Raw genomic sequence first — 27016 nt, forward strand, 5'->3', positions numbered from 1 at the left:
AATTAGGTAAGAATCTCGGAATTCAGATACCCAGCTGTAAGTCTGTAAATACTTGTATATTGACACCCTAAAAGTTGTCTCAAAACCTACATATGGTAGGGTGTACGCAACTATTAAATTTCAAGGTCAAAGGTCACAAAAATCGGTTTTTTCGCTTTTTTTGTAAATATCTCATTTCCTATGGGTTTTTTGCTATTGGTATTTATTATCAATATTGTAGAATACAAAATTCTCTACAAACGCGGTCACAGCATCACTTCAGGTCAACCGGTGCCTCCGATCAAAAACGCGCCATATATAGTTGATGAACTATCGATAAATCAATGATTATAAATATTTGTCAATTTTTATTAACTATTATATTATATTTTATCATTTTTTCCTAACCTATCCACTTTTTATTCAGTATTAATTTATTGTTAATGAAAATATAGGAATTATATTTGAATTTAAACCTTATTAATATTAATAACTTCTTACATGATAAAAAAAAAACAAAAAAAAATGTATTAAAAAATATCATTCAATACATTTATTTTTATTAAAAGTAAAAAAATGGAATAAAGGGTACAAAAACTACAATTTATAATTTTAATCACCTTCTTCCTCTTCATCGTCGTCTTCCGGCTGCTGGTAAATTTCAAACTGGTCTTCATTATCGTCTTCAACGACATTTGTTTCAAGTTTTTCCATGATTTCGGGGTCAAAACTTCCATCTTCGTTAATGTCGCTCTGATATGGTAGAGCATTGAGACAAGCTTGCCCATTACATTGGCCACAAGCTAAAGAGCATTGCAAGTCCGCTTTCCTGCATCCGCATCGCGAACCACAACCACTCTTGCAGTTGCAGAAAATTGTATTTAGCAAATGTTCTGGAGCAGGTGGTAAAATTGTCATGATAGGCTCCAGAAAATCGTTTCGCATTGCCCAACCCCATACCTGGGGTTCCAAATCATGCCCTAACCAAGTTTGAACTTGATAATATACACGTTCGAAATGTTGATGAGCAGCTGCACTTGTTGGTGGAATATTTGAAAGCTGCACAGGTTTATTAAGTTTTATAGACTTGACGTAATGCATATAACGAAGATGATCGAGACTTTTCACAGATTTCGGAGCATTATAGACTGCCAATAAGGTTTGAGTTCCACTCTCTAATAATCTCTGGGCCGAACAATTTTCTTCCTCAAATGCTGCAGCTAGTTCATCCAAATTGGTCAGTTTCTCAAAAACTTTTAAAAATGTTTTTTTTCCCTTTTTAAAAAGCGCAGAAGTTGTGTCACATCCACTTAATGCGTGCAGAAATAAAATATGTGTTTTGGAATGAGGATAATTATCAAAACTTTTAGCCGAGTATATCTCCGTTTTTACATTGCCTTTCCCAACTTTTTTTAAGAAAATTTCTTGTTCGTATGACAGTGTACGCCCAATTAAAATGATGAGTAAATCAATATCTTGTCCTATTATTTACAAATTTACAGATTTTAAAGAAGATGCACTTAATGATTTTCTAATTAAAATGTCATTAGTGTTAATGGGAATATAATTATAGTAAGATTTAAGTTTTTCCCTTCATAATTTTTTAATTTTAGGTAACGGTGATCAGTATTATTGAATAGATAAAGATTTAAGGCATGAAGAAAATGATAAAATATAATACAATATAATAGTTAATAAAAATTGACAAATATTTATAATCATTGATTTATCGATAGTTCATCAACTATATATGGCTCGTTTTTGATCGGAGGCACCGGTTGACCTGAAGTGATGCTGTGACCGCGCACCCTCTATCTCGAAAACGGTTCACCGTATGAAAAAAATTTTAAAACAAAATTTGTAGAGAATTTTGTATTCTACAATATTGATAATAAATACCAATACCAAAAAACCCATAGGAAATGAGATATTTACAAAAAGAGCGCAAAAAACCGATTTTTGTGACCTTTGACTTTGAAATTTAATAGTTGCGTACACCCTACCATATGTAGGATTTGAGACAACTTTTAGGGTGTCAATATACAAGTATTTACAGACTTACAGCTGGGTATCTGAATTCCGAGGTGAACTTACTATAATGACTGGACTAATATCGTCAAATAAAAAATACAAGAATTTTGATCGTTCAGCTTGAGCTTTAAGCTATATGCTATAGTGTTCCGATATCGACAGTTCCGACAAAAGGGCAGCTTCTTGGGGAAAAAATGGCGTGTGCAAAATTTCAGATCGATATCGCAAAATCTGGGGGACTAAATTAGACAGACATACAGACGGGCATGACTAAACCGACTCAGCTCGTCACGCGGATCATTTACTTGTATATACAATTTGTAGGGTCTTCAATGTTTCCTTCTGGTTGTTACAAACTTGATGTACCCCGTTCAGGGTATACTAGGTGTACCGGTATAAAGAGACAGAAAATCAGTTTTGCACCCAATTGTCACTGCCGATGAAAAATGAACTTATTTTAAGAATCCTCAGCGAAGAAAATCATGTGTTCATTCGGGACAACCATCAACATCGACTGGAAAAATAGATCGATTCGGTTAGAAAGCAATGCTCTGTGTTTGGAGGGATCAGAAGAGTGTGGTATATTCTGTGCTTCTAAACCTTGGTGAAACAGTTAATACTAATCGCTGCAGGCAACAAAATATCAATTTGAACCATGCATTGATCGAAAAACGACCAGCACCTGCACACAAATTAAAATCGGCTTAGCATAAAATCAAAGTACTTGGCTGGGAGCTGCTACCCCACCTGCCGTATCCACCAGACTTGGCACCTTCCGATTACCATTTGTTTTCATCGATAGGACACGCTTTGGATGAGCAACACTTCGATTCGTAAGCAAAAGTCGAAAATTAGGTGTCTGATTTGTTTGCTTCAAAGGACGAGCATTTCTATGGGCATGGTATTCACAAATTGCCAGAAAGGTGGGCAAAATGTGTAAAAAGCAATTGTCAATACTTTGAATAACTTTCTTTTACTTCCCCATTCAAAATTAGTATTTAATTTTCACAAAACAAAAACGCTCACTTCTTACCAGTACACCACAATTTACAATTTTAATGAATTATAAAATCACACTGAAATAGTGCCACTTTTATTAAAACAAATCTTAACTAGATATTTATTGAATTTCGATTCAGTATTGTATTTATTGCACATACAAGGACGTACGTATGTATAAGTGAAGCAAATTTATTTAGATTTCAGCAAGTCATACACATGACCCAAATTTTTCGTTATTACTGCGCGCACACATATACACATGCAAGAGTGTGTGTACGCGCAAAAAAAAAAATATTTTTATTCACGCTTTTTTCCAGCTTCGGTGGCGCCAGCTATCAAATCTCTTTGTTACCTATGCAGAAGTCAGTTCATATATGTACGAGGAGTTCAACTTCTGACATTTTGTACGCTTGTTTTTATGCATCGAAGGTATTAAAAAGTTATCAAGCGCCCACTTCTTGTGAACTTTATACATATTACCCAGCTGAAAAGCAATAAACTTTTCAATAGTCACATGGCTTAAGATACTTACAAACGTACATATGTATATACATATATACAATAGCAGCGAAATTTTATTGCTGAATATTGATTGTGCTCGCGAGATTAGGCGCTTAAGAATGAAGCTATCAAAAGCCCACAAAATCAGAAACATATTTTTCGAAAGAAATTTAGCGACACACAGATATAAATATATAAGTACAATATTTATTATTACTGTTATTATGAGTATATGTGTATGCTTGTATATATTTGAATAGACAATGACTGATTATTTTGGCTCGCTAATAACTGGGCCAAGAAAGCAAATGCGAATAAAGCGAATGCCAAAATGCCAGATTGCGTGAATGAGCGAATGAATGAATGAGCTGCTGCTGGTTGAATGAAGTGCCATTGCTGCTGTAAACATTCGCAAACGTAAGTGGCACAATGTCCTAAAGTTCAAAACCCTTTGTGCCACATAATACTAAAATGTTTGTATGTACATACATATGTATCTTTTCTCCGCATTAATGTTAGAGAATGCATTAAAAGCTCATATATACAAGCACTAATGTGCATGCACACTTATACACACACTTTCATACAATTTTGTGTTTACTTTTTTCCTGTGCGTTCAGAGTTTTCTGTAGGCCATAATTTTCAGTATTAGGCTTCTGCTGAGCGCGCTGCCAACCAGAGGACAAAGGCATTGAAATGCGAATTCATAATAAACAAATCGGTTGTTTTTTTTTGCATAAATCACCAAATGCGGAATGTCCTTAAACTCAGTTGCAGGCTGATGAACCTAGAATTGCGTTGGTTTTATTATATGAGTGTTTGTATGTATTTGTGTAGATATTTACTTACTGAAGAAGCAAATTTCTTATAAATGACTCTAGCCATTGCTCGATTAAAATGTTTGTAAAATAAAGTTAAAATCAATTAAATCGACCAGATTCAATAAAAATATATGCGCGCTAGCTTGAGTATCGCATTGAATTTGAATATTTACCATAAATAATATGAGATTACATATATTAATTATATTATACCAGTCTTTGCTTAATCGAATCGCTGCTCCACATTTTGGTCAATGTTATAAATAACATAAACTGGTATAACCAAATTCATCTCATTAACTTTGTGTTCGATTTAAGATGCACAATTTTTGACAAAGCTGCTATAGGATATAGCTTCCATACAAACAGACTAATCAAAATAAAGTTCTGGTATAGAAAGCTTCATCGCTGAAGAAAATTTTCTTTGGTAATTCGAGATCGGTGGCCATCTGGTTTTGCGCCTATTCATCAAACGTGTGACGTGTTTGATGTCCGTTCGGCTTCAATTATTGCACAGTTTGTATTTTGTAAGTACGCAAACCAAGATCCTTAGGCAAGATATTTCATAAAGTGGATGGGCACAGCTCCATGGCGATTCGGGTCTTCTTCGATACTCTGCTCCACAGCACTCCACTGAGGATGCGCATTATACACTACAGTCAACCTGGTTCAAAATTGCAACCATGGTTTTACCTTACATGGAAATATCAACTCAGCCGAGCGATTTTGTCCATCAAATATTGAACGCACAATAAAACAATAATTAACTCTTTTTTTCTACCCGCAGGAAATAAACTAGAACCTCTTCTAAAAGCGCTGTCAAGCGAAGACCCAGTTTGTGCTTAGGAACTCAAGTCACCTCTCCACAGTGGATTTATTTCTGCTCACTTTCGCTAAAATAGCAACTAATGCACTTGACCCCGGCATATTTAATAAATTCATCTATAACCCTTTCCCTCATGACCAAATCCTGGAGAAAAGTTAGTTTTTCTTTCCCCAATATCACTCAATATTGTCATAAAAATCACTACAACAATAATAGTTGAGAGTTCTATAAGATACACCATTAAAATGGGTCGCGAAAATCGGTGGATTAACTGTGTGGGTAGTTCGAAATACTTAACTTATAATAAAAAAATATATTTTAATTTACCAAAATATCTTCATATCTCGTAAATTTTTATTTTTTATGTCTAATGTATACTTTATACGTAATTTAATTTTGGTTTGTTAATTATTACTAGTCTCTTAGGTCATTCATTTATTTATTTTATATTTGTTTTTTTTTTTTTTGTGTTGTACACGCCTATTATCCACACGATTCGCCGCCGCACAGCTGATTGTGACTTCAGCACAAACAAATGCATTTTCGTATTTTACTTCACCTCCTCTTTCACAACATTCGCATACTCTTATACGCGCTCTGCTCAAACGACCTCAACAAATAGTGTAACCAGAGAACTTAGAAGAATCATTTACGTTCTCTGGTGCAACCACCCCCCACCAGCAAAGGTTATTCATAAACTTAACGTTTCATTGCCATCCCATGCCGACTCAGAAGAATTCTGCGCTCTCTATCTGAACTCATCCGCTCTTCTCCGTTCCTTTTCAACGCATACCGTTCAAGCAGAGAACGTATAATAAGTTTTTCTACGTTCTCTGGCTCAACACTATTAAACCAGAGAACGTAAATGGATTTCTTCTTCTAAAATTCTCTGATCAAACACCACACCGGAAGACGCTCTCTGCCGCTACGCAATGCATGCGCTCTCAATGCACCGCTGCTGGTTTGCCTTTGCCACTGGAGTCGAGGCAAGTAACTGGCGTAGCATTTGGCCAGCAGCAGCGAGTTCAGTATTCGTCGTTTGTTCGTTTAGTTTGGATGTTGTGTCAAATAACTTCGCTTCTCGTCGCTCGGTTTTATAATTTTTATTCAATTTTTCTAACAATCAAATGTAATTTTTGATATATTTTCACCAACTATAATTTAAACGATAATCAAGTGCGTGCGCATATGTCTCATTCTCTCGCTACGAACGTTCTTTAAATTTCGGTGTATTTAATTTGAAAGAACATATTTATTAGAAATACTATTAGAAAGAAAGCAAATTGTGCAGTAACAAATGTGCGTGAGCAAAAGTTAATCGCAAGTGTGCGTTGTAGAGGCAAATATTGACAGCTGTCACCTGTCGCGAAGTCGTGGCAGTTATCGATGCCACAGCTGCCAGTTAGCAGTGGAGTCGTAGTACTCACGGCGTCCAGCATTTCTGCAATTGTTGCATATTTTGCCGGCAAACGCTAGTAATTAACGACCGGTCAGACCCCCTTGACTTGTATACATACATACAAACATACTCAAGTGTAGCGCATACAATAAATAATAAACATCAGCTGGTCGCTGCGCTGCCATTGCACTTTGTACGTAGTGCCGCGTTACCCTCCCCCTTTTCGGGCTGCATATGTAATATGTAAGTGTCGGTGTGTTCGTTTTGTGTCGACAATTCGTTGTGCTTCACTTTGCGTTGCAGTTGTTGAATTTATTATTTATTACACAGCAAAAAAGTAAACTCAAAAGGGCATAAAAACATCGAAAAAGCAAAAACGAAAAAACTACTTACAACGCGTACGCGAATAAATTCATTACAATTCATCAAAATCAAGTGAACAACAACGAAAAAAGTTAATTATCGTGCATATTCACCCTTTTGGATTTCTGTGCTTGTTGGTGGCGAGACCCCAGGGCCTCAAGCCAAAGGCCGTCAGCTCAAGTAACGAGCTGCCATTGTATGCGCTTATCAAGTCGCAAATGAAGTGTGTATAAAATGGAAATTATGTATTTGTGGGCAAATGTGCTTATGAAGTGCTGAATTGTTGCAGAAATTTGTGCTAAATTGTGAAAGTGTTGAATTGTGAACGATAAGCGAGAATTTATTGCAAAGAAAATATTCTGCAAATGGACATATTTATATAAATATTGCTGAAATACGCGATAAATGCAAATATGCTTAAGTGATTATAAAAGATAGAAATATTATTCTAATTATAATTATACAAGTGCATTTTAAGAAATTATTACGAAGAAAAGCAAGTTTGGCAGAAAATTCATTAATAAGCACATTTTAACTCACACCATCGGTATTTTTGAGGTAAATATATGCAAAGATAATTTTTATTATGATTTTAATTATACTTCGGTGATAAGATAGTACTACAAATTAAAATAATATACTAAAACTCAAATAAGCTTTGCGCTATTCGAAGAAAGCAAAAGCTAAAAGTTGGATAAATATGAATAAATGATTGATTGGAGATGGTAAAAATTTAATTTTAAAATAATAATACAATTTAGCAAATGGCAATAAGTAAAATTCTATAATGCATTTAGAATTTTCACACTTTCGGTTTTAAAAAAGTCATTAGTTATAAAACAAGTAGGAAAATTGTGGAAATATGGAACAAAAACTGCTTTGTACTACGAAGCATATTTTTTAAGGGCGAAATGGTTAAATTTTCTTCGATATTGTATTTTGATTAAGACAGTTAAAAATTTTGAAATTTTTAAAAATAAATTTTTTCTAAAGTACTCGAATGTAACTACCCATCGTTAACTGCTAAGTTTCAGTTTAGATAAGAGGAATATTTCAATTATTGTGTGATTATTACGATGTAATACAATGTTTTATTATACCTTGAATAGGGTATATTAAGTTTGCCACGAAGTTAGTAAAAGCCAGAAGGAAAAAAAATATATATATAAATGATCAGCATGAAGAGCTGAGTGGATTCAGCCATGTCTCAGTTTTTAAGATATCGATCATAAATTTTGCACAGGCAATTTTCTTCGCAAGTAGCTGTGCATTTGTCAAAATTGCCAATATCGGATCATTATAGAATATAGTACCATACAAGGTCATGAATCAAACTCAGATCCTTGCTTGGAAAATTTTTTTATTTGATAATGTATCTTCACGAAATTTGGCGTATATTATTGTCCAAAGTTTCGCTTTAATCTCCGAACAGATAATTCAGATCGAACTACAATAGCATATAGCTGTCATACAAACTGACCGATCAGACTCAATATAGATATATTTTTATACTCTTTTACGCTATAAAAAATGCACATGTGAAGTATACAAGTATTAAAGCTCCGATGCAGCTATAGTTCCCGTTTTTTTGTTTGGTGTTTTTTTAATAGATTCAAGAAAATTACTATATAAGTTGCAACTTACAAAGTTGCTTTAAAAAGGTTAATAGCTTTTTAGATCATTATTGATTTCTTTATGTACAAACTGGGATTCCTAAATAGTCAATTTTGAACTTTTACTCTTTTTTTAACACTAATGTTTTTATAGAAGACAATAATTTAGTGGCCGTTATTTATATGAAATTTTGGTTAATGCAAAATTTTCAATGTCACCTCTTTTATTTCTATTTGTTCAATCTTTTCAAAACCATTTTCTTTATTGCAGTGTGTTTTTTGAATTAAACAACAACTGACTTTTTATAACTAAAGAGTTTTTTCGCATTTTGTTGACATATTTCGATAGGCTATCCCTTCAAAAATAACATAGTAAAATTTTAAATCGATATCTCAAATAGTTCTTAAGTTACAGGCTTCTTAAATGTAATATTCTCAAATGTAATATATCAAAAATCGGCTCACACTAGGTGTGTCGCTAAAAGTAATATTCCACTTTTATTTTATTATGTGGGTCTAGTTTACTATTTTTTTTCCTCCTTCAAAGTAAAAATATTGATTTGTTATTTAATTGACTACTATTCATGTTTTAAGGAATCGATTGCAATCCCTTTCTTAGTTATTTTCTATTAAAAATGTTATTAATTACATTTACTTAATTTCATATTTTAATTTGATATGATTCACTTGATGTTACAGCGAATTTGCTCGCGGTATTTTTCACCGTTTAACTTTTTTACTGTAGTCGCTCATACCTTATTGTTGTATTGTATATTACAAAATTATGTCCTTCACACTACTTGACATTGAATTCGCAAATAAAATTGAAACTACTCATACCTGGCGGCCATTAGACAGTTGCTCATTAAGCTAGCGCCAAACCTATAATTAGCTAATTTTAGAAAATCATCAAGCAATGTGAAATTTAATTAACGGTAGACGTCTACTATTATTGAAGTCAACAATCAGCAAATGCAAGCGACTAACTAACTATTTTATTGTTGTACTGGCGTCTGTGCATCTTTAGCAAACTATATGCTGAGAGTGAGCGGAACTAATGCGTTAATTTTTGTTTTAAAATCTTCAAATTAAACAAAAAAAGTCATTACTGCTTTATTCGATTTATCTGGATATGAAAATTGGTGAATAGAACAAACAACTGGCATCAATCACATTAGCTGGCATAATCTAATATAATACATTAAGATTAAGCCTTAACTTGACATACCCAATTACTAAATAAAATCTGAAATTGGATATTTTGGACTTTTACTTGTTCTATTCATTAAATTTTTATGAAATGTTGCAATATCAAGCATTAATAATTTCGTTTATTATTTTTTAATTTTTTCTACTTCAACATATTTCACGTATCGATATTTTTATATAGACATCAAATATACATTGTATGTATGTATATGTGTATATTTCTCCCTTGTAGTTCCCACAAGTGTTCGAAAGCCAGCTGCTTTCACTCTTCAAAAATATTCTAAATGCAACATCTGTTTCCTCTAATGGTGCGGGTGCTGGTATTTTACGCTTTCATTACTTCAGGTACCGCCTTCAAATTCTCAAACAGCTAACGCAACCTTCGTGCCCTTATTCATTAAACCTGTCAGGTATTTTCCGCCATATTTTATTCAATTAAGTCGAGTTTAACAATTTGTTAGGGTTTTTTTTTTGGCTTAAAGAAATTAGATTTTTGGGATTTTTTAGTATTTTTCCAAAGGTTCAAAATATGTATATTTAAATACGTGTGAAATATAATATTTGTGTCTGGGGTTTTCAGAACTTGAGTTGTTTGCAACTACTTTCCGTATCACCAGATTGCTGATGCGAAATAAGTTAAACTGTTTTTTATTAAGTTAAATAAGAGTTGAAAAGTCATGGTGTTGCCTAAATTAAAGCCATATTATTTAAAAATATATGTATGCTTGTATAAATATTCTCAAAGCCTAGGAAAAGTAACTTTAACCACCTACTTCTTTACCCCCAAAACACGATTGTTGTAAACTGAATCACGTGCGTTTATTTTTGCGCATGCTTTTACTAGTAGTTAGTAATACATAACAACAAATACATATGTACTTACATATTTATTAGATACATAAATGCATATATGTATAGATATGCTTTTACTTTTATGATTGCTTGCAAATGTTTAAAGTGCATTGACATTATTCACGTGTAAAGGGTTTCCAAATAGGGATTATTGAATTTTTATTTATCACAAAGTATGATATAATTGCAATTTTGTACCATAAACTTATGAGGGCTCTCCGCCAAGTTACTTTTAAGTGTACTAAAAAATTTAGCGGTCCATCACTTTAAAGTAACTCTTTAAAAAGGCAGTTTACTGATATATTTGACAGTAGTTTTTTGATCCAGAGACTGTCTTTAGCATAGTCTAGTAGTGTGCTTGCTAACTAATAACTTTATGGTACATCATAACAGCTAAGTGAATGCCAAATAAGATTGGATCAAATAGTTGAGATCTGCTTGTCCAAGACTTACTATCATAACTAGTTTTACTTAAAAAAAAATTATTTATTTAGCTAAACCGCCCTATAGAATTAAACTTAAACTCGGTAACCAATATTGCCTTCCTTACAAGAGAACAATGGGAAAGGGGTGAGGTCGACAGGTTACAGGGATAAGTATCTATACAAATAGGTCCAAACTAAATAATCGTGTTGTAGGTGGTATCTTTTCAGCTAAATTATATATTACCAAAATCGTATTCCGACTACCAGGCCACTGCAGTGCGGAGATCACAGTAATTAAGGAAAGCCTTCTTGTTCTGACAAACGGTGTGTTCACAACAAGAAATATATTTATATATACAGATAGCCAAGCGGCATGGAAATCTCTAAAGTATCTTCGGTTTTCATCAAAGATAGTGAAAAAATGCCTTAGTCTCTTGGTGGGTCTAGCATCTGATTTCACGTTGATACCTGCAATGGGTTCCAGGACATAGTGATATTCCTGTTAACTATGTAGCTGACGAACTAGCTAGGGCAGGCACCACCCTACAATAAGACTCTGAAAACAAGGGTATTTATATATCTCTGGCCACTTGTAGATATTTAATCGACAAACATGTTATAAATATAGCTGAGTTAGGCAAATGTGGCATAAATTGAACATGGGCTGAACATGACGACTATTAAAATTCAAAAGGAATGACATTAGAACTCTAGTAGTAGTGCTTAGTAGTGCTAACAGGTCGCATCTAATTGGTAGATATGCCAGCAGACTGGGCACACCATATAATGGTTATTGTAGAAGCTGTCAGAAGCTAAATCTCCTTAGTTCATCATGCTAACAATTCATATATACGACATGTTCTTTTGGGTGTTACAAACTTCCTGGTAAACCTAATATATCAAGATATGTTTAACAATAAATCTGGTATTGTTGAAATAATTTTTATTTTCTCATATATTTTATCCACAAACACTTCTTTTCTTGTAATATATCACTTTTTCTTTCATAACTAACAACAACAATAATTCCCATTGACACACCCTTTAGTCCATGCAAGTTGCCACAGAGGTCTATAATTTACATACGTATACACGCATATTTAACTTTTCGCCTTTCCGCCTGCCCACCAACTCATTCATGCATTCATTTTTATTTTCAATAATTGCTTGTTACAACAAAAACATGCGTCTGAACAATGCTTGTTATGAAAATAAAAACTTATAATTTCCTTTTTTTCCCACTCTATAACGAAAGTGGACCCTCGTGGGCTTGGTAGTGCGCGAGAAAGTGTGTGAATAAATATACTCGCCTGTATTAATATGTGTGTATATATTATATGTGTTTGTGGAGTCGAGAAGTAAATTGTATGGTGATTGTGAACTTGTCAATTGCCTTAATGATCGCCTCATTCACAACATTCACACACTTACACATAATGTACAACGCATTTGTTGCTGTAATTTTAATTGCTTCTCTTGATTTTTGTTGTTTTATTTGCCTGATCATCATCATCGTCATCTTTGGCGTCATACTTTTCATTGTCACTGTACGCAGTGTTATAGTTAATAATTTCATATTTGGCTGTCATCGGCACTTGAAACGTCACAGCGGTTGATTCATACAAACAAACATATTTACATTATAAGAGACAGCAAGCTAAACATTTTTTTCCCCGATAAAGTGTGGTTCAAGTAGATATTGTTGACTGCTGATAGAGTTCATATTGAAACAATAGTTTTATAGATAAGTGTAAATAAATAAATATGTGTGTAGGTAGATATGTGTATAACTAAAAAAACGTGTGTGGTAATCCCTTAAGCCCTCAGCCCCACACCAACGTGGTTACTAACCCATTCTCATACTCACATTCATTCATTTATCGCAGTTGTTCTGAGTTGAGAGCTCTTTAGGTGAATTACGAAATCGATAAGCATTCATTTACAGTTATATGTTTGTTTGTGTTTTTGTTATTTTCACCACAATTTTGCAATCGTATGGTACTCAGCTACTCGACTGCTTATCAATTTACTACAAAAAAAAATAGTTGGAGCTCACCTATATTTCACATACCATTAATTACATTGTTTAATCGATTACCGGTTTTAGGTTGTTCCTCAAAAGTCAAATAACTGATTTTTTTCAACTATCATTTCTCGTAAGAGGTTTTTCTGTCTAAACGGTTCGATTGTATAGCAAAATTTGGAATCTCAGGGATATTTGAGCTCTGTATTAAAAACCTAAACTTGTGGAACGCCCTTTAACTATGTCCAATCGTCACTAAAATAAAAATATGAAATCGTCAGTTAAAATGGAACGAAGTAAGAACTGAGTCAAAGCAAAACTTATGATATTTTTTAAATACATTGTGAACCCAATATAATTGTGAACCCCACTAGTATTTCTACTAATCTACCAAAGTATCTGCTCCTGATATTCTAAACGCCTACCTACCAACCTAATGGCATTTACTTGCTAATTTTGATGACGTTTCCTTTGTTTTTATTTTGTATTTTTTTTTTGTTACTCGTTTTTGCTGCTTTGATTAATAGCAATTGTCATTCGTTATTTAATTAATTTTACTAATGTGCTTGCATTACACATAAAATACTTTGGTAATTCTTTGAAATTAATTATTTCTGATAAGCTTTGAGGCGCCCTTTGGTTTTTGCTTTTGTTTTCTATGGAATTTCTATTGAATCACATTGACAATGAATAACCACGCCTGGGTTATGGTTGATAGTAGTTGGAATTGCATTGTGCAAATATTTGATAAATGAAGATAAGGAACAAAAACAAAACGAAGCTTTAACACTCTGCACAAAAAAAAAATTCCTTACACCATTGCCTTAAACAATAAACCTTGCCGAATTATGTGGAAACATCTCGTCAAATCAAGAGGCTTTCTTTAAAGGCACTTAATGCCGATCGTTCAGATTGTAGGGCAGCTATATGATATAGTAGTCCGATCTGAACAATTAAAAATTGCACCATTGCCTAAGGCGTGAAATGAAAATGCTTTTCATACAAGCATACACTTTTACTTTAATGTAACTACCAGTTCTTAGACCTGACGCTAATAAATGCGCTTTGCGTCCATTTACGGAAATTTCTTTACTGGAGCTTACTGATGGTCTTGCACCTTCACTCAGTAGTCGTAAGGAAATACTCGGCATAATATTCTTAGTAAAAATCCTGAATGGAACAGTATTTAGTTCTTATTTCTTGTCTGACGTTAAATTTAATATCTCGGCTCTATAGTTTTTTTTTCGGTAGCTGAGCTCGACGCTTAAAAACTCTCTTGCCTTTCATAAATCGAATAATTCCGCACGTATACGGATTGCGCCCCTCGGTCGGTTCAGCGGGAAGAGTGTAAACGTTGGGTTCCTAATAATATAAACCAAGCCCTACACTACCAGTTTTTTATGAAAAGCTTTAGAAATTATAGTATTTTAGACTTTTTTCTGTTACTATTACAAAATATTTGAATCCCATGCTATTTAAGCGTCAATAGCTAATACAATAGTGGTCAGTATCGTATACTACAGAACAATTTTTTGAAAATATATATTCTTGCATGATCCTTGTTATATCAATTATGGGTATTAACTTCGTACGTAGAGAAATACTTCCAAACAAAAATACGCATTCACTCACTATGGTGTCCATCAGTGCGGCGCCACTTTACAACTTTTAACCGTTTTGTGAACCTAGGCCAAGCAGAGTTCTATTAAAGTTCAGTTTTACCTTAGCACACATAGTCATATATTTATAACCAAACCATATATGAATGTATGTAAATGTTAGTATATTTGCGTGAAATTAACGTTACTGCTGCTCCCCACCTCCAACCTTACACGTACTGGGTGAATGAGTGACACCGAAAGAAAGTCATAATAGGACAGTAAGTCAATGAGCCTCTGGCAAAATTTTTCTGCTGCTTAATGTGCTGTGTGCTCGTTTTTTAGCTCATTTGCCAAAAATGTTTATCATAGCCGAGCGTAATGTATCGCACAAAGGTTTCATGGCTTTGTTGAACTAACGGTTGTATGAAAAGGCATAAATTAACAGAGATATTATGCACCCATGGTTATTTAAATGTTGTTTCTTACGTTCTTGGACACTTAGCTAGATTATAGTCAAAATTAAATCAGTATGTATTGTACATGGATACACTTGCACTCTGGAGGGTAAGTTGATACCGAAAATCAACTCTTAAAGTTCACAATCATTTCTTAATTTTGTAAACTGATAAGAATCTCGTCTAAATTGTTAAATTTTAATCAAAATTGATATACATACCTGTTCAAGATCTCACTATAGTAGTACTACCCAATGCAATTTAATTTCTATTAGATTATACCAGTTTATGCTAATTGCTTCTTCGATTCGCCACACCTCATGTTTTAGCAAATGAAAAACGCCTTTTGTATTTATATAAAATAGCTATGTATAGATGTAGTTGATTATGTTAAGAAAAGACATCTGCATCAGCGAAGAATTTGTACGGGCCTAAAAGTAACGGTAATTTCAAGTACATAGTTTTTAGGAAAAGTTTCTATCTCAAACATGTTATAAATATCATATGTATACATCACTCTATAAGATTTTACCTGTTTTCATTATTTATACCAGTTGTTTGTTCTATTCACCAATATCCAATCGCACTTAGGCCAATGGAAGACAACTTCTATAAACTTACATATGGATGTATAAGATCAGTTGTTCAGGATAAGAGACAAATTCAACTTATAATGGGCGTGGCTATAAGTAACGGTAGTTTCAAAACCATTTTATTTCGTATAACTTGAACTCTTAACCACACTTTTTATAACTTAGCATACATCTGTGTGATTTCGTATGTATAGATATTATACCAGTTGTTTGTTTTATTCGCCACTTCGAAGACTGCTTCTCTATGTTAAATAGGCATATCAGATCTTATTGTCAAGATATAAAGCAAAATCGGCTTATAGTGGGCGTGATAATATAATATATTACGGTATTTTCAAAATTATTATATTTGGAATATTTGGAATTCCAATTATATATTATATAACTGGGTATCGCCTAAGTCATTATGTATGTGCATACTTGAGTCCGGTCCTAAGCGAACTTGACTCTTCCTTAATTTTTTTTTTCATTTCAACTTATATTCTTACTCTTATTTGGTCGTCAACGTAAAAATACCGGAGTGGCACAGTATCTAAAGGGCCCAAAAGGAAATACTTAAGCACACACACTTACACATACTTGTATATAAATACATACATATGTATATGTGTGTGAGCGCTTTATGAATATGCTGATATGCATATGTACATATATATATATATATATATATATGTATGCATATATCTGCCACTAACAACAACAACAAGAAAAACTGCGTAAAATTATGACAATGTGGCACACAATTTTAACAACAACAACAATGCAAGCAAATAACAAACAAAAATAACAAAAAGACACCGAGATAAATCCAAATTTATACACGGGTATTTATATGTTTGTATGTGTGTGTGTGTGTGCGTGTGTGTTGCAGCTACAAAACTGCCAACGTTCGCTATTTATTCTTCTGCCTCACAAGGCTTGAAATTTATGAGCTTTTCGCGTATTTGCGTATGATATGTGTGCGTGAATGATAATGATAATCGCAAAATAGCTGGCGCAACAACTGGCCAAAGCAACGCAGACAACATGCATGCCGCACAGTTCAGCGGCTTATGTATATGTATGTATTTTAAATATGTATGCATGTATGCGTAAGTATGTTAGCAATACGCTCCCGGTGCCGATCTGCAGCTGGCATGCGACTTTGGCAACACAACGCTTTCCAGTATTATTTATTCGACTGTGGCACGAGAGTTAGTCTGCTGCATATTTTTCCGATTTGAATGTGTTGTTGTTATTGTTACTTTGCTTTTTTGTTGCTTTCTGCTTTGCCTAACTGCGATTTTTGCTTTTATTTGACGAAATGCTGTCGACCGACTGACTGCTAGCGACAATAGCCGTCGGCAACATTGTTGCGCACATACACACACAAACACACATACAACAACAAATGCGTATAAATTATAAATAAATTGTACACTTGGGAGCTTACCTACTATCTCGCATACATATCTACATACGCACAGCGCCCTAAGCGGCACCAGATCTTATGCCATGCTGTGCTATGTTCTGTTATGTTATGCCACCGCTTGTTGTTGTATGAGTGCTGAGTGTGATAAGCCTCAAATGTGAACAAATATGGCAGTAATATCACAATTATACAAGCGTGCGTCTGCAACTCCAACGAAATTGGGGCAAACTCACGCACATAAACACACACACATATATAGATACACATACATAACCAATTATATGCCTACGTAGAACATTCATGCCACACATGTGTGAGTATGAGTTTGAAATTGGTTGTGTTGGTTTTGTTTCGCCTTTTGCTGCTACTTTGTTTGATGACACTTCTCGCCTCGCTATCTGTTTTTGGCGTTTTTATTGCAGTGCCACAAACACACATGTCGGCTGCGCCTAGGCAGGCGTATGTGTGTGTGTGTTCATGCCTATCACAGCGAGATTTCTCAGCTCTTGCTTTGATAAGATTCTGACACGAATCTGCAGTGTACACTAAACTTTGTGGGTCTTCTTTCATGCTCCGCAATAGCTTCAATTCTGTGTATCCGAACCAAAAGCATATTAATTTGTTTAGTGCCCCAGTAGGAAAAACATTGGTTAGTACTTGCCGGTAAAAAAAAGTTAAAAAAATAAAATGTAATAAAAGTAAAATTAGTGACAATTTTAATTAGATTTTTACATTGTCGCGGTCAGTAAAACCAAAAAAAAATCTAAATGCTGCCACATATTTTTTTAACTTATTTAATTAATAAGTTGTAAATAAGCTATGAATTTAATAAAATATTATAACTGGAAGGAGGTTAAGGTCAGTAAAATTATGCATGTTGCATAATAAAAATATAATTTTTGGAGGTTGCCACCTATGTACCTCTTAAGCAACTCGCATAAATTTTCCGACACAGTATAATTTTGAATTCTCAAATTGTTTATATTTATTGAACTTATAAACTAAAAATATTATATATAATCTTACATTAAATTATAGAATGAAAATTATGTTTTTGGGAGTTGCCACCTGTTACATACTTAAGTAACAAGCATAAAAATTGCAATTTTTTGTAGTTACAAGACTTTAATATATTATTTATAAAGCGTTGTTATGAAATCTTAGAAACGTAGTTGCCATCATTATTAAATTTCCAAACCAATAGTAAAGGAAATAATTCTAATTTTGGTTATATAAGGGTAATTGGTAAAATAAGGTGGTTTTAAGCGTTAACAAAACAAACTCGTTTTTGAAGTTGTAGAATGAAAAAAATATTTTTGAGGGTTGCCACCTGTTACATACTTAAGAAGCAGGCACATAATTTATAATTTATTGTTGTTACAAAGCTTCAATATATTAATTTTAAGCTTTTAAAGACCTTGTTGTGAAAACTTAAAAACGTGGTTGGCACCATTATTAAAAAACGTATAAATCATTAGTAAACGAAAAAATTCGAAATTTGTTTATATATTGTAGGTTTAATAACAAGTGGTTTTAAAGCGTTAGTAAAACAAAATCGATTTTGAAGTTCTAGAATGAAAATAATATTTTTGAGGGTTGCCACATGTTACATATTTAAGTAACTAGCACAAAATTTGCAATTTATTGTAGTTACAAGATTTTAATGTATTAATTTCAAGCGTTGTTATGAAATGTTATAAGCGTGGTTGCCACCTTTACTCAATTCCTAAAGCAATAATAAACGAAATAATTAAAAAATTGGTTTTATCTGTGTAATTATGTAGAAGTGGTTCCAAGCGTTAGTAAAACAAAAAAGTTTCTCATGGTGTTGCCATCTTTCTGATTTGAAATTAAAAAAAAAAAGAATTATTTGAAAAATATTACTTATGTACATATATAATTGAAAAGTAGGGTTTTAAAAATAACGACTGATTACAGTCGTTTATATTATATTTTTTCTTTCAATTTACTGAAAACAAAAATTTTTATTTTTAAACTGTTTTCCATCATCAAAAGGTATCTCTATTGAAATGGTGTCGTACAACTTTTGTATACTACTTATGTATAATTTTCATTAATCCTGTTTTTGATAACGACATTATACCCAGACCTTTCAGCAGAAAAGCTTCTAGTATAATGATTATTTCGTTTAAAATTAAATCAAGAACTCTCGATCACCCGAAAAAAAGTTCAAGGTCAGATTCTTTTCTTAGATAAATGCCTCAGGCATAAAATAAACTACAATAAACCGTTAACAAGAAGTTCTATAAATACATTTCAAAGCACAAGAAACTAAAATAGCAGATCAGCAATGATGTTCTCTTTCTTTACTTCGAAGCGACTGCTCTCTCTCTCTCGACTGACCGATGGATTGTTGTAGTTATAAAAATTATTTTATTTACCAAATAAATTGGGGAATGCTTCCGAGTTGACAGTGCTTGTCAATATAAAAATATGGGTCCGTTGCCGACTGTGGTAGGATGCGACTGTCAGACCGCCGCAACCACGTTATTTAATTTTTATTTGACCTAAGATATTTTTTTTACAAGAACTACTTATAATCTTTTTAAATTTGATACATATCAAAATTTACATATACATATATGAGTAATAGTAAAAAATAGTAAAAACTTGTGCTATATCTGCTTAGACAATATACTGTAATTTTTATTTTCCGAAACACTACAGCTCAGAGCATTGCTAGTATGACGTCATTCTAGCGTCAGTGAAAGATTTATAAGGAAACAATCCACGGCAACCCCTATTAAACCATTCTGTTTTCCTTATAAGAATAGTTTTTAGTAATAGCATACCATAATGATTAAAGTAATGATTACAATTGATGCAGTAATCCATCAGTGCTGATCTACGAAATTATAAAACGCGCCAATTTTCACTACAGGGACTTAAGTTAGCTTTGAAACTCTCATTCAATATTTACTAACTTAACGCAATAAAAGTGCATACATATAGTTGTATGTGAGTATATTTATATGTAATGCATATTCATTCTTCAGTAATCTAACAATGTGAGCTGAGTAAATAGTAAGTACTGCGATACTTCTGTTATTCTTGGCTACCCCATTCTGTGCTGCGCTTAGATTATCTAACTGAAAGAGGCGTTGAGTAATATTTGTAGTTACATGCTTGCAACATACCAACAAACCTAAAGCAAAATTCATATGTATTTCTGAACGTACTTGTACTTACTCCCATTTTAAGTACAACCATCATTAAATGTTATCTTGCGTGCCGATTTCACATGTTTCCAAGTGTTGCAATGCTGATACTACGAGTCCCAACAATTTTCTGTGTGTGTGAAAATATGAATGAGATTTCCTGTTAATTTTGATGAGTTTTGTTGTTTAACCCTTAGGTGATTACATATACTAACATGAAAGCATGAAGAGTCGGCAAGAACTAATTATGCAATATTTTTTCGAACAACAGTTGATTTGAGTGATGCTTTGTCGTGAGTACTTACATACGTGGTGCACGCCGTTTAATTATTTTAGTTAGACGATTTGCAATTAGAAACATATTGGAGTGAATATTGAGGAGTTAATAGTTCTGGAAGCTTTTGTATTCTACTGAGATCTAGAAAGGTAATAAAGATCCGCAAAGATAGTTATGGTCATAAAATTAAACAAAAACAATTAATTTCATTAATTTGATTATATGTGTATGATTTGCTTTCTATATGCATTGTACTTCAAGAAGATTTTTAACTTCCCGCTAAGAAAATGGAAAATTTTCTAAAAATCGGGAAGATATTGGTTTCACCCCATTTTGCAAAAATCGAGTTCTCAACAGATCTGACGTTCTTGACCGATCGACACCAAAAACTAATCAGTTCTAAACCTTGAAGAAACACATCGTTTGCCGCAAACCGGGTCGAAATCGGTTGATTTACTTGCTAGATATCGAAAACGAAAAATTTCGAAGAGCTCAAAAGCAGTGAAAAAAGCGAAATTTGAACGTTAGCGTATGAAATTAGAGGGAAGTTGCAGGGATGGCCCTTGAGGCCAACCGTTTTCCACATTTTTTTTTTAAGATAAAGACTGAAATTTAAGCTTAGAGTCTATGCTAGTAAGATAAGGAATTTTACGAAAATTTTGAATGGACCACTAAATATTATATTTCTGACAAATAATTAGTGCTACAAAAAAAAAATATGTGGTGGTCACTTTGTCTCTGAACTTTATTCAAAGGCATTTATTGATATTTTATGGCCGATGAAATGAAAAAAGTGCCGATTTCGGTCGTGCGCCATTTCGGTGACATTTATAGTAGAACATACCATATCAAGCCATTGAGAAGTGAGAAAATAAAGAATACGTACCTCTGTTAAAGGTTTCTAAGTGTTTTACAAAAATTGATTAAATTAGTCAACTTCATCCTGTTGAAATCGAAAAATATCGTACTCTTGAATTACTTACTTCTTCTCAGTATCTTTATGGTTCACTCGACTATTCATCACGAATCACTGGAACATAAGAGAAACAACGCGGTGGCGCTGTAATAAGTTTTTGCAGATTTTAATGATTTTCATCAGAAATCGTGTTTTGAATCGATTTTAAGCTTGATAATACATTTTGTTTGTACATACCTATTTCATCGCCTAGAGAAGATAGATGGTATTACCATAATCATATATATTATTACTTTTGTCAAAAAATATAATAGCATTGGTACATTTTTCGGATAGTAAATTTTAATAAAAATAAATAATTGTTTGACACCCAGAAAATAATGTCGGACAGCCTATAATTATATATATATATTATTATATATATATATATATATATGTTATATAAGAATCAGCGTGACGAGCTGAGTCGATTAAGCCATGTCCCTCCGTCTGTCCGTCTGTATATACGGATCTGAAATTTTGCACAAGTCTTTTTCTTCCCAAGATGTGCCTCCTTCGTCGGAACCGCCAAAATAGAAGCACTATAGCATATAGCTGTCATACAAACTGATCGATCAAAAACAAGTTCTTGTATAGAAACTTGCTTATTTCTTAAAGGTACAGGTGTCAGTACAACTGAAGTTAATTTTTTTTTGCCGTTTATATAAATATTTTAATAAATCATATTTTGCTATTGTATATCGTAGTGAAATTAAATATTTATAAATACTGAATTTCTGGTTTTATAAAAAATACAAAGAAATTATTGTGCTTAAAATTTTTTTTTCTTTTTGAGTTCAACTTGTTGTTGCAATTTTCGTCAGAAATTTCTTTTTTTACATTATTGCGTTGCCAATATTTCAACAACAACTGCGGCATACAACAAAAGAACTTTCCGCAAGTTCAGCTCACTTTGCCGAAATTAATTTACACGCGGCTCCATAGATGTTTTTGTTATCTTTTGTTTCCTGTACGAACTTTATTTTTAGTAACTCGCTTTTTTTTGTGCAATTTGCCAAGTCGTAGTCAAAATTTCGGTAAATAAAAAAACAGGTTTTCAAACACAAATTTAGAATATTATGCGAATCTACTTACTAGAAGCTAGTAAGGTTCTACGTATATTAGTGTCTGTCGAAGGTGTGGAAATATGTATGTATATATGTGTATATGCTCAAAGTTTATATAATATATTGTATAGTAAATTATCAGCTACAACTTTTGCTAAAAGCATGTATCATTGTTGCTTCTCTTATTGTTTTTTTTTTTTTTGTGCTCTTATGTCACGCAAGACTTCTTTGTTGCGCATAGTCTCATATGATATTAGTCTCATTATTGTAATATATACAGTTTTATAAAAATATGGTTTTATAAATACATGTATGTCGGTATATACAGTATACATGCATATTAATGTGAATATATTTATGTAAATATAAACGTTTTTTTTACACTTGTAAAACTCACTTCTATGTCACCACAGCAATTTGTTAGGTTTTTCTTTGTTGTTTTTTTTTTTCATAATTTGTTTTTTCTTTCTGACTTCTGTCACACTTATTTCCGCGTCTTTTGTTTTCATTTCAAACGCACCGCGACAAGCGTGTTTATTTACCCACTAAACAACAATTTGACGCTAACACACTTTGGTTTTATCATACACCGGAGTTTAGTGAGATATATTGGTGTATGTATGTATGTCTAAATATATATTTATGAATATGTCACAATAGTAGTACTGCCTTAGTTTGACGACTTGTTAATAAGCCTCCAGCGCATTTTAAGATCTTAATTAATATGTTGAACTGCTTTTTCGACTGTTTCCCTCAATTTTATTTCATTTTGCTTTATTTAATGATATTTTGTTTATTATATTATTATTATAATTTTTTTTTGACTTATTTATTTTCCATACGATTGCGAAAACCTTGAATGGGTATTTAATCATAACCGAGTTGAAAGGTTGATTGGAAGCGACGCCTAGGCCAAGTATTTCTGAATACATAAATATTCATTTATACATACAGTAAATTAGGGTGGCCCAAAAATCAATTTTTTTTTGTTACTTAGATGTCATGAAGACGATATTTTCACGGTATTTAAGAAAAAAAATTTAAAATAAATTTTACCTACCCTAATATATACGAGTACATATATCTGCATGTCACTGCTGAAGCTTCCAGTTCAATAGTGCACACATTGTTGTTAGATTTTCGCTTGTGAAACATTGTCAGCAAATATAATGATTTTGAAAATGCTTTAATGATCAATCACAATTCAGTTTAAGTGCATAATACCCGTTAACGAGTAATGATAGTACGCACTTTTATTGTTAAAGTACGCACATAAGTAAGTGTTATAATTAACGCGTTGTACCTTGAAATTAGTGGTATTTGTATGGAGTTTTTCTGCTAACAGCTCTTAAGTAGGAAGTTGACAAGCGAATATGTGCCTATTTATGTACGACTATTTGACACAGCTTAATTACAAATGAATCAACTTAAATCAATCAAACCATACCGATGCTGTAACACTCTTTACAGATAAAAAAAAGTGTATATACAAGTATTTCATTTTGCTGGCTCAATTTGTATGACTGCTATATGCTTTGTGGTCTGATCTGAACAATTTTTTCGGAAATTGTACCGTTACCTTATATACTAATAAATCGTGACAGATATCGTTCAGATATCTTGCCAAATGAAAAAGTTTTCGATACAAGGACTTGATTTTGGTCGTTCAGTTTGTATGGCAGTTATATGATATAGTGATCCGATATGATTATCTTGGACAATAATTCGTATCAAATTTCGTAAAGATATCCCCTCAAACTAAAAAAAATGTCCAAACAAGGCCTTTTTTGATCGTTCAGTTTGTATGACAACTATATGCTGATCCGATATAGACAGTTCCGACAAATCAGCAGTTTCTTGGAAAGCAAGGGAAATACGCAAAATTTCAGATCGATATCTCAAAAACTGGACTCAGCTCATCATGCTGATAATTTTTATACATATTTTATTGGATCTCCAACGTTTACTTCTAGGTGTTACAAATTTCGTGGCAAACTTAATATACTTTGTTCAATGTATAAAATATTAGTCTTCAATTCTTCTAAAATAAAATCATAAGTAAAAGTGAGTTATCGCTCCACTTTTATCAGTCATATTATTTGGATTTTAAACTCATCACTTTAGATTGCTATATATATATATATTGAGTTGATTTATTTCTATTAAAAAGTTTCTTCGTTTTCAATTTATTTATTATATCAATTCACTATTTATCTCATTAAAAAAAAAAACATGCCCGTCTTGTTCGAGAATTTCAATCCCAAACTTCTATATAAACACTTCAGACCACTGTTCTTCAGCCATTTGTCAACTGTAAATAAGCTCCATGTTATTGTTCATATTACGGAAGCTTCGTAAACTGTTTTCTATATTTATTCTCTGCTCTCTTATCAAAAAATTTGCATTTGAAGGCCACCACACAATTTATTTTTCTGTAGAATTTTGTACAATAGAATAATGATATACAAGAATATACCACTAAAGTGTTATAACCACTTGCTATTTCATTTCTACTACATTGTACAGGTTTATGTGATTTATACCAGCTGTATGTACTTGTGTTCGATTCGTTACTTGTAAATGTTTGAGGAATCCCAGATGACTTCTAATACAATTGTACCAAATAATTTCTTTTAGCAAACCAAAATAAATAATTAACTCCCAAAAAGCTTTTGATCTGGCTTTCATAAAAGCTTATATTCTTAAAATGATAATAAAAAGCACTTGAAAGCATATATTTATAATAAAAAATTTTACTATAATAAAATATTAAAAAAAAAAATGCAAGCTTTCTAAAGATACCTAAAAGCAGTTTTCATAAGCTTTCGCACCAGCTTTCAAAAACTTAAAATATCAAACTGGTTATAAAGAAACTTGATAGTATTTATTTATATAAAGCCTAAATAGAAGATATAGAAGTTTCTTCAGCCTTTCCAAAAATACCAAAAAATAGCTTTGATGAACTTTCATAAAAGCTTAAGTTCTATAACTGTTTATAAAAGATACTAGATAGCATACGTTGATAATAGAAAGCATTACTAGAAGATAAACAAATAGTTGCTTAAGCTTTTTAAAGTATACTGAAAATAAAAAGTAGCTTTCATAAGCTTTCGCACTAGCCAAAAAAACTTAAATTCTCAAATTGATTATAAAAAGTATATATTTATAGTAAAAAATACTACTCGAAAATGTATAAATTGCTTATTTCATAAGCTTATGCACCAGCTTTCATGAAAGCTCTACTTTTCTCATTTTTCTATGTTTTTGTAATCACTAATGACATATAATTATAAAAGAAAGCATTACTAAAGGATATAAAAGTAGTATCTTCAACCTTTCTAACACAAATTCCATTGATGAAATTTTGCTAAACAAAAACTTAATGAAATTAATTAATATTTAATTAGCTTACATGTAATTATGAGGCCTCACAAACGCCAATCAAGCGTGAAAACGTGCAAGTATTTTAATGGTGTAGCAAGCACAACTGAATTGAAGTATAACGGACACGCACACACACACGTACACACTCCTGGCATATGCGTTGAGCTTTCACATTGTCATTAAATACCGTTAGCGCGTTATGCTTTTCAAATCGAAGGATCATTTTCATGATCAATCAGTGAAATCGCATCTGATTACTAACTACGCAGCGTTGGCATGTTCAACATGACCGTTATGCATGCATGCATGCCTACATGCCACACACACACACATACACGCAAAAGAAACTTTTTGATATGTGCAACATTTTGTGGCATCAACTTGGAGTGGCACACGTCACCTACTTTTGACGAACCTGCAACAGCGTAAAAATGGCACATGTTAAACGTCAGCCAGCAACGTAGTAAACAATAACAACAAAATTGTAGTTACAAAAAACATGCATAAAAACAGCAACAACAACAGCGATTAATAAAACGGAACCATCGATTGATTCAATTACCCACAAAACGAATAATCGATTTTCCAACCAGTTCAGGTGCGAGTGGCCTGCGGTTGCAGGTGTGTGTGTTTATAGGTAAATGTATGTGTGTGTGTGTTTGTGTGCTCTTTTAAACATATTTATGGAGCACCTTTTCAGCGCCACGACGTCTTAGGCGCAATGAAGGCTGAAGCGCCAGGCAATCAGGCGCACATTGACACACATTTCGAGGCAACCAGTCACACATAAACACACACACATATTCAACTTTGCCGGCACTTGTACAAACACCTGTCGCCTTGATAATGTTGTGCGCATAAATTTTGAATTAATTTTACAAAACGACAGCTGAATTGCTAGCTGCACTCAAGTGGCATGCGTCGCTCCTTCAGCGCTTGACACATGCACATACACATACATACAAATTTATATTTACATATACATATATGTCTGAAAATACACAAACACATAGGAAGCGCCTTCGGCAGTATTTAACACTATAAATTGCG

The 27016-nt window shown here is 32.8% G+C and overlaps 1 protein-coding gene across 2 annotated transcripts in view; it reads left to right on the plus strand.

The window, feature by feature from the left end:
• Nucleotides 1–6193: 6193 nt before the first annotated feature.
• Nucleotides 6194–27016, plus strand: part of LOC106621310 (uro-adherence factor A) — a 135085-nt gene continuing 114262 nt past the window's right edge. For both annotated transcript variants that reach the window (XM_036363233.2, XM_036363234.2), the window contains exon 1: nucleotides 6194–7480. The gene's annotated coding sequence lies outside the window, so the exon portion shown is untranslated. The remainder of the gene's footprint in view (nucleotides 7481–27016) is intronic.

The sequence above is a fragment of the Bactrocera oleae genome, chromosome 4 (assembly GCF_042242935.1).
Source record: "Bactrocera oleae isolate idBacOlea1 chromosome 4, idBacOlea1, whole genome shotgun sequence".
In the NCBI taxonomy this organism is placed as follows: Eukaryota; Metazoa; Arthropoda; class Insecta; order Diptera; family Tephritidae; genus Bactrocera; species Bactrocera oleae.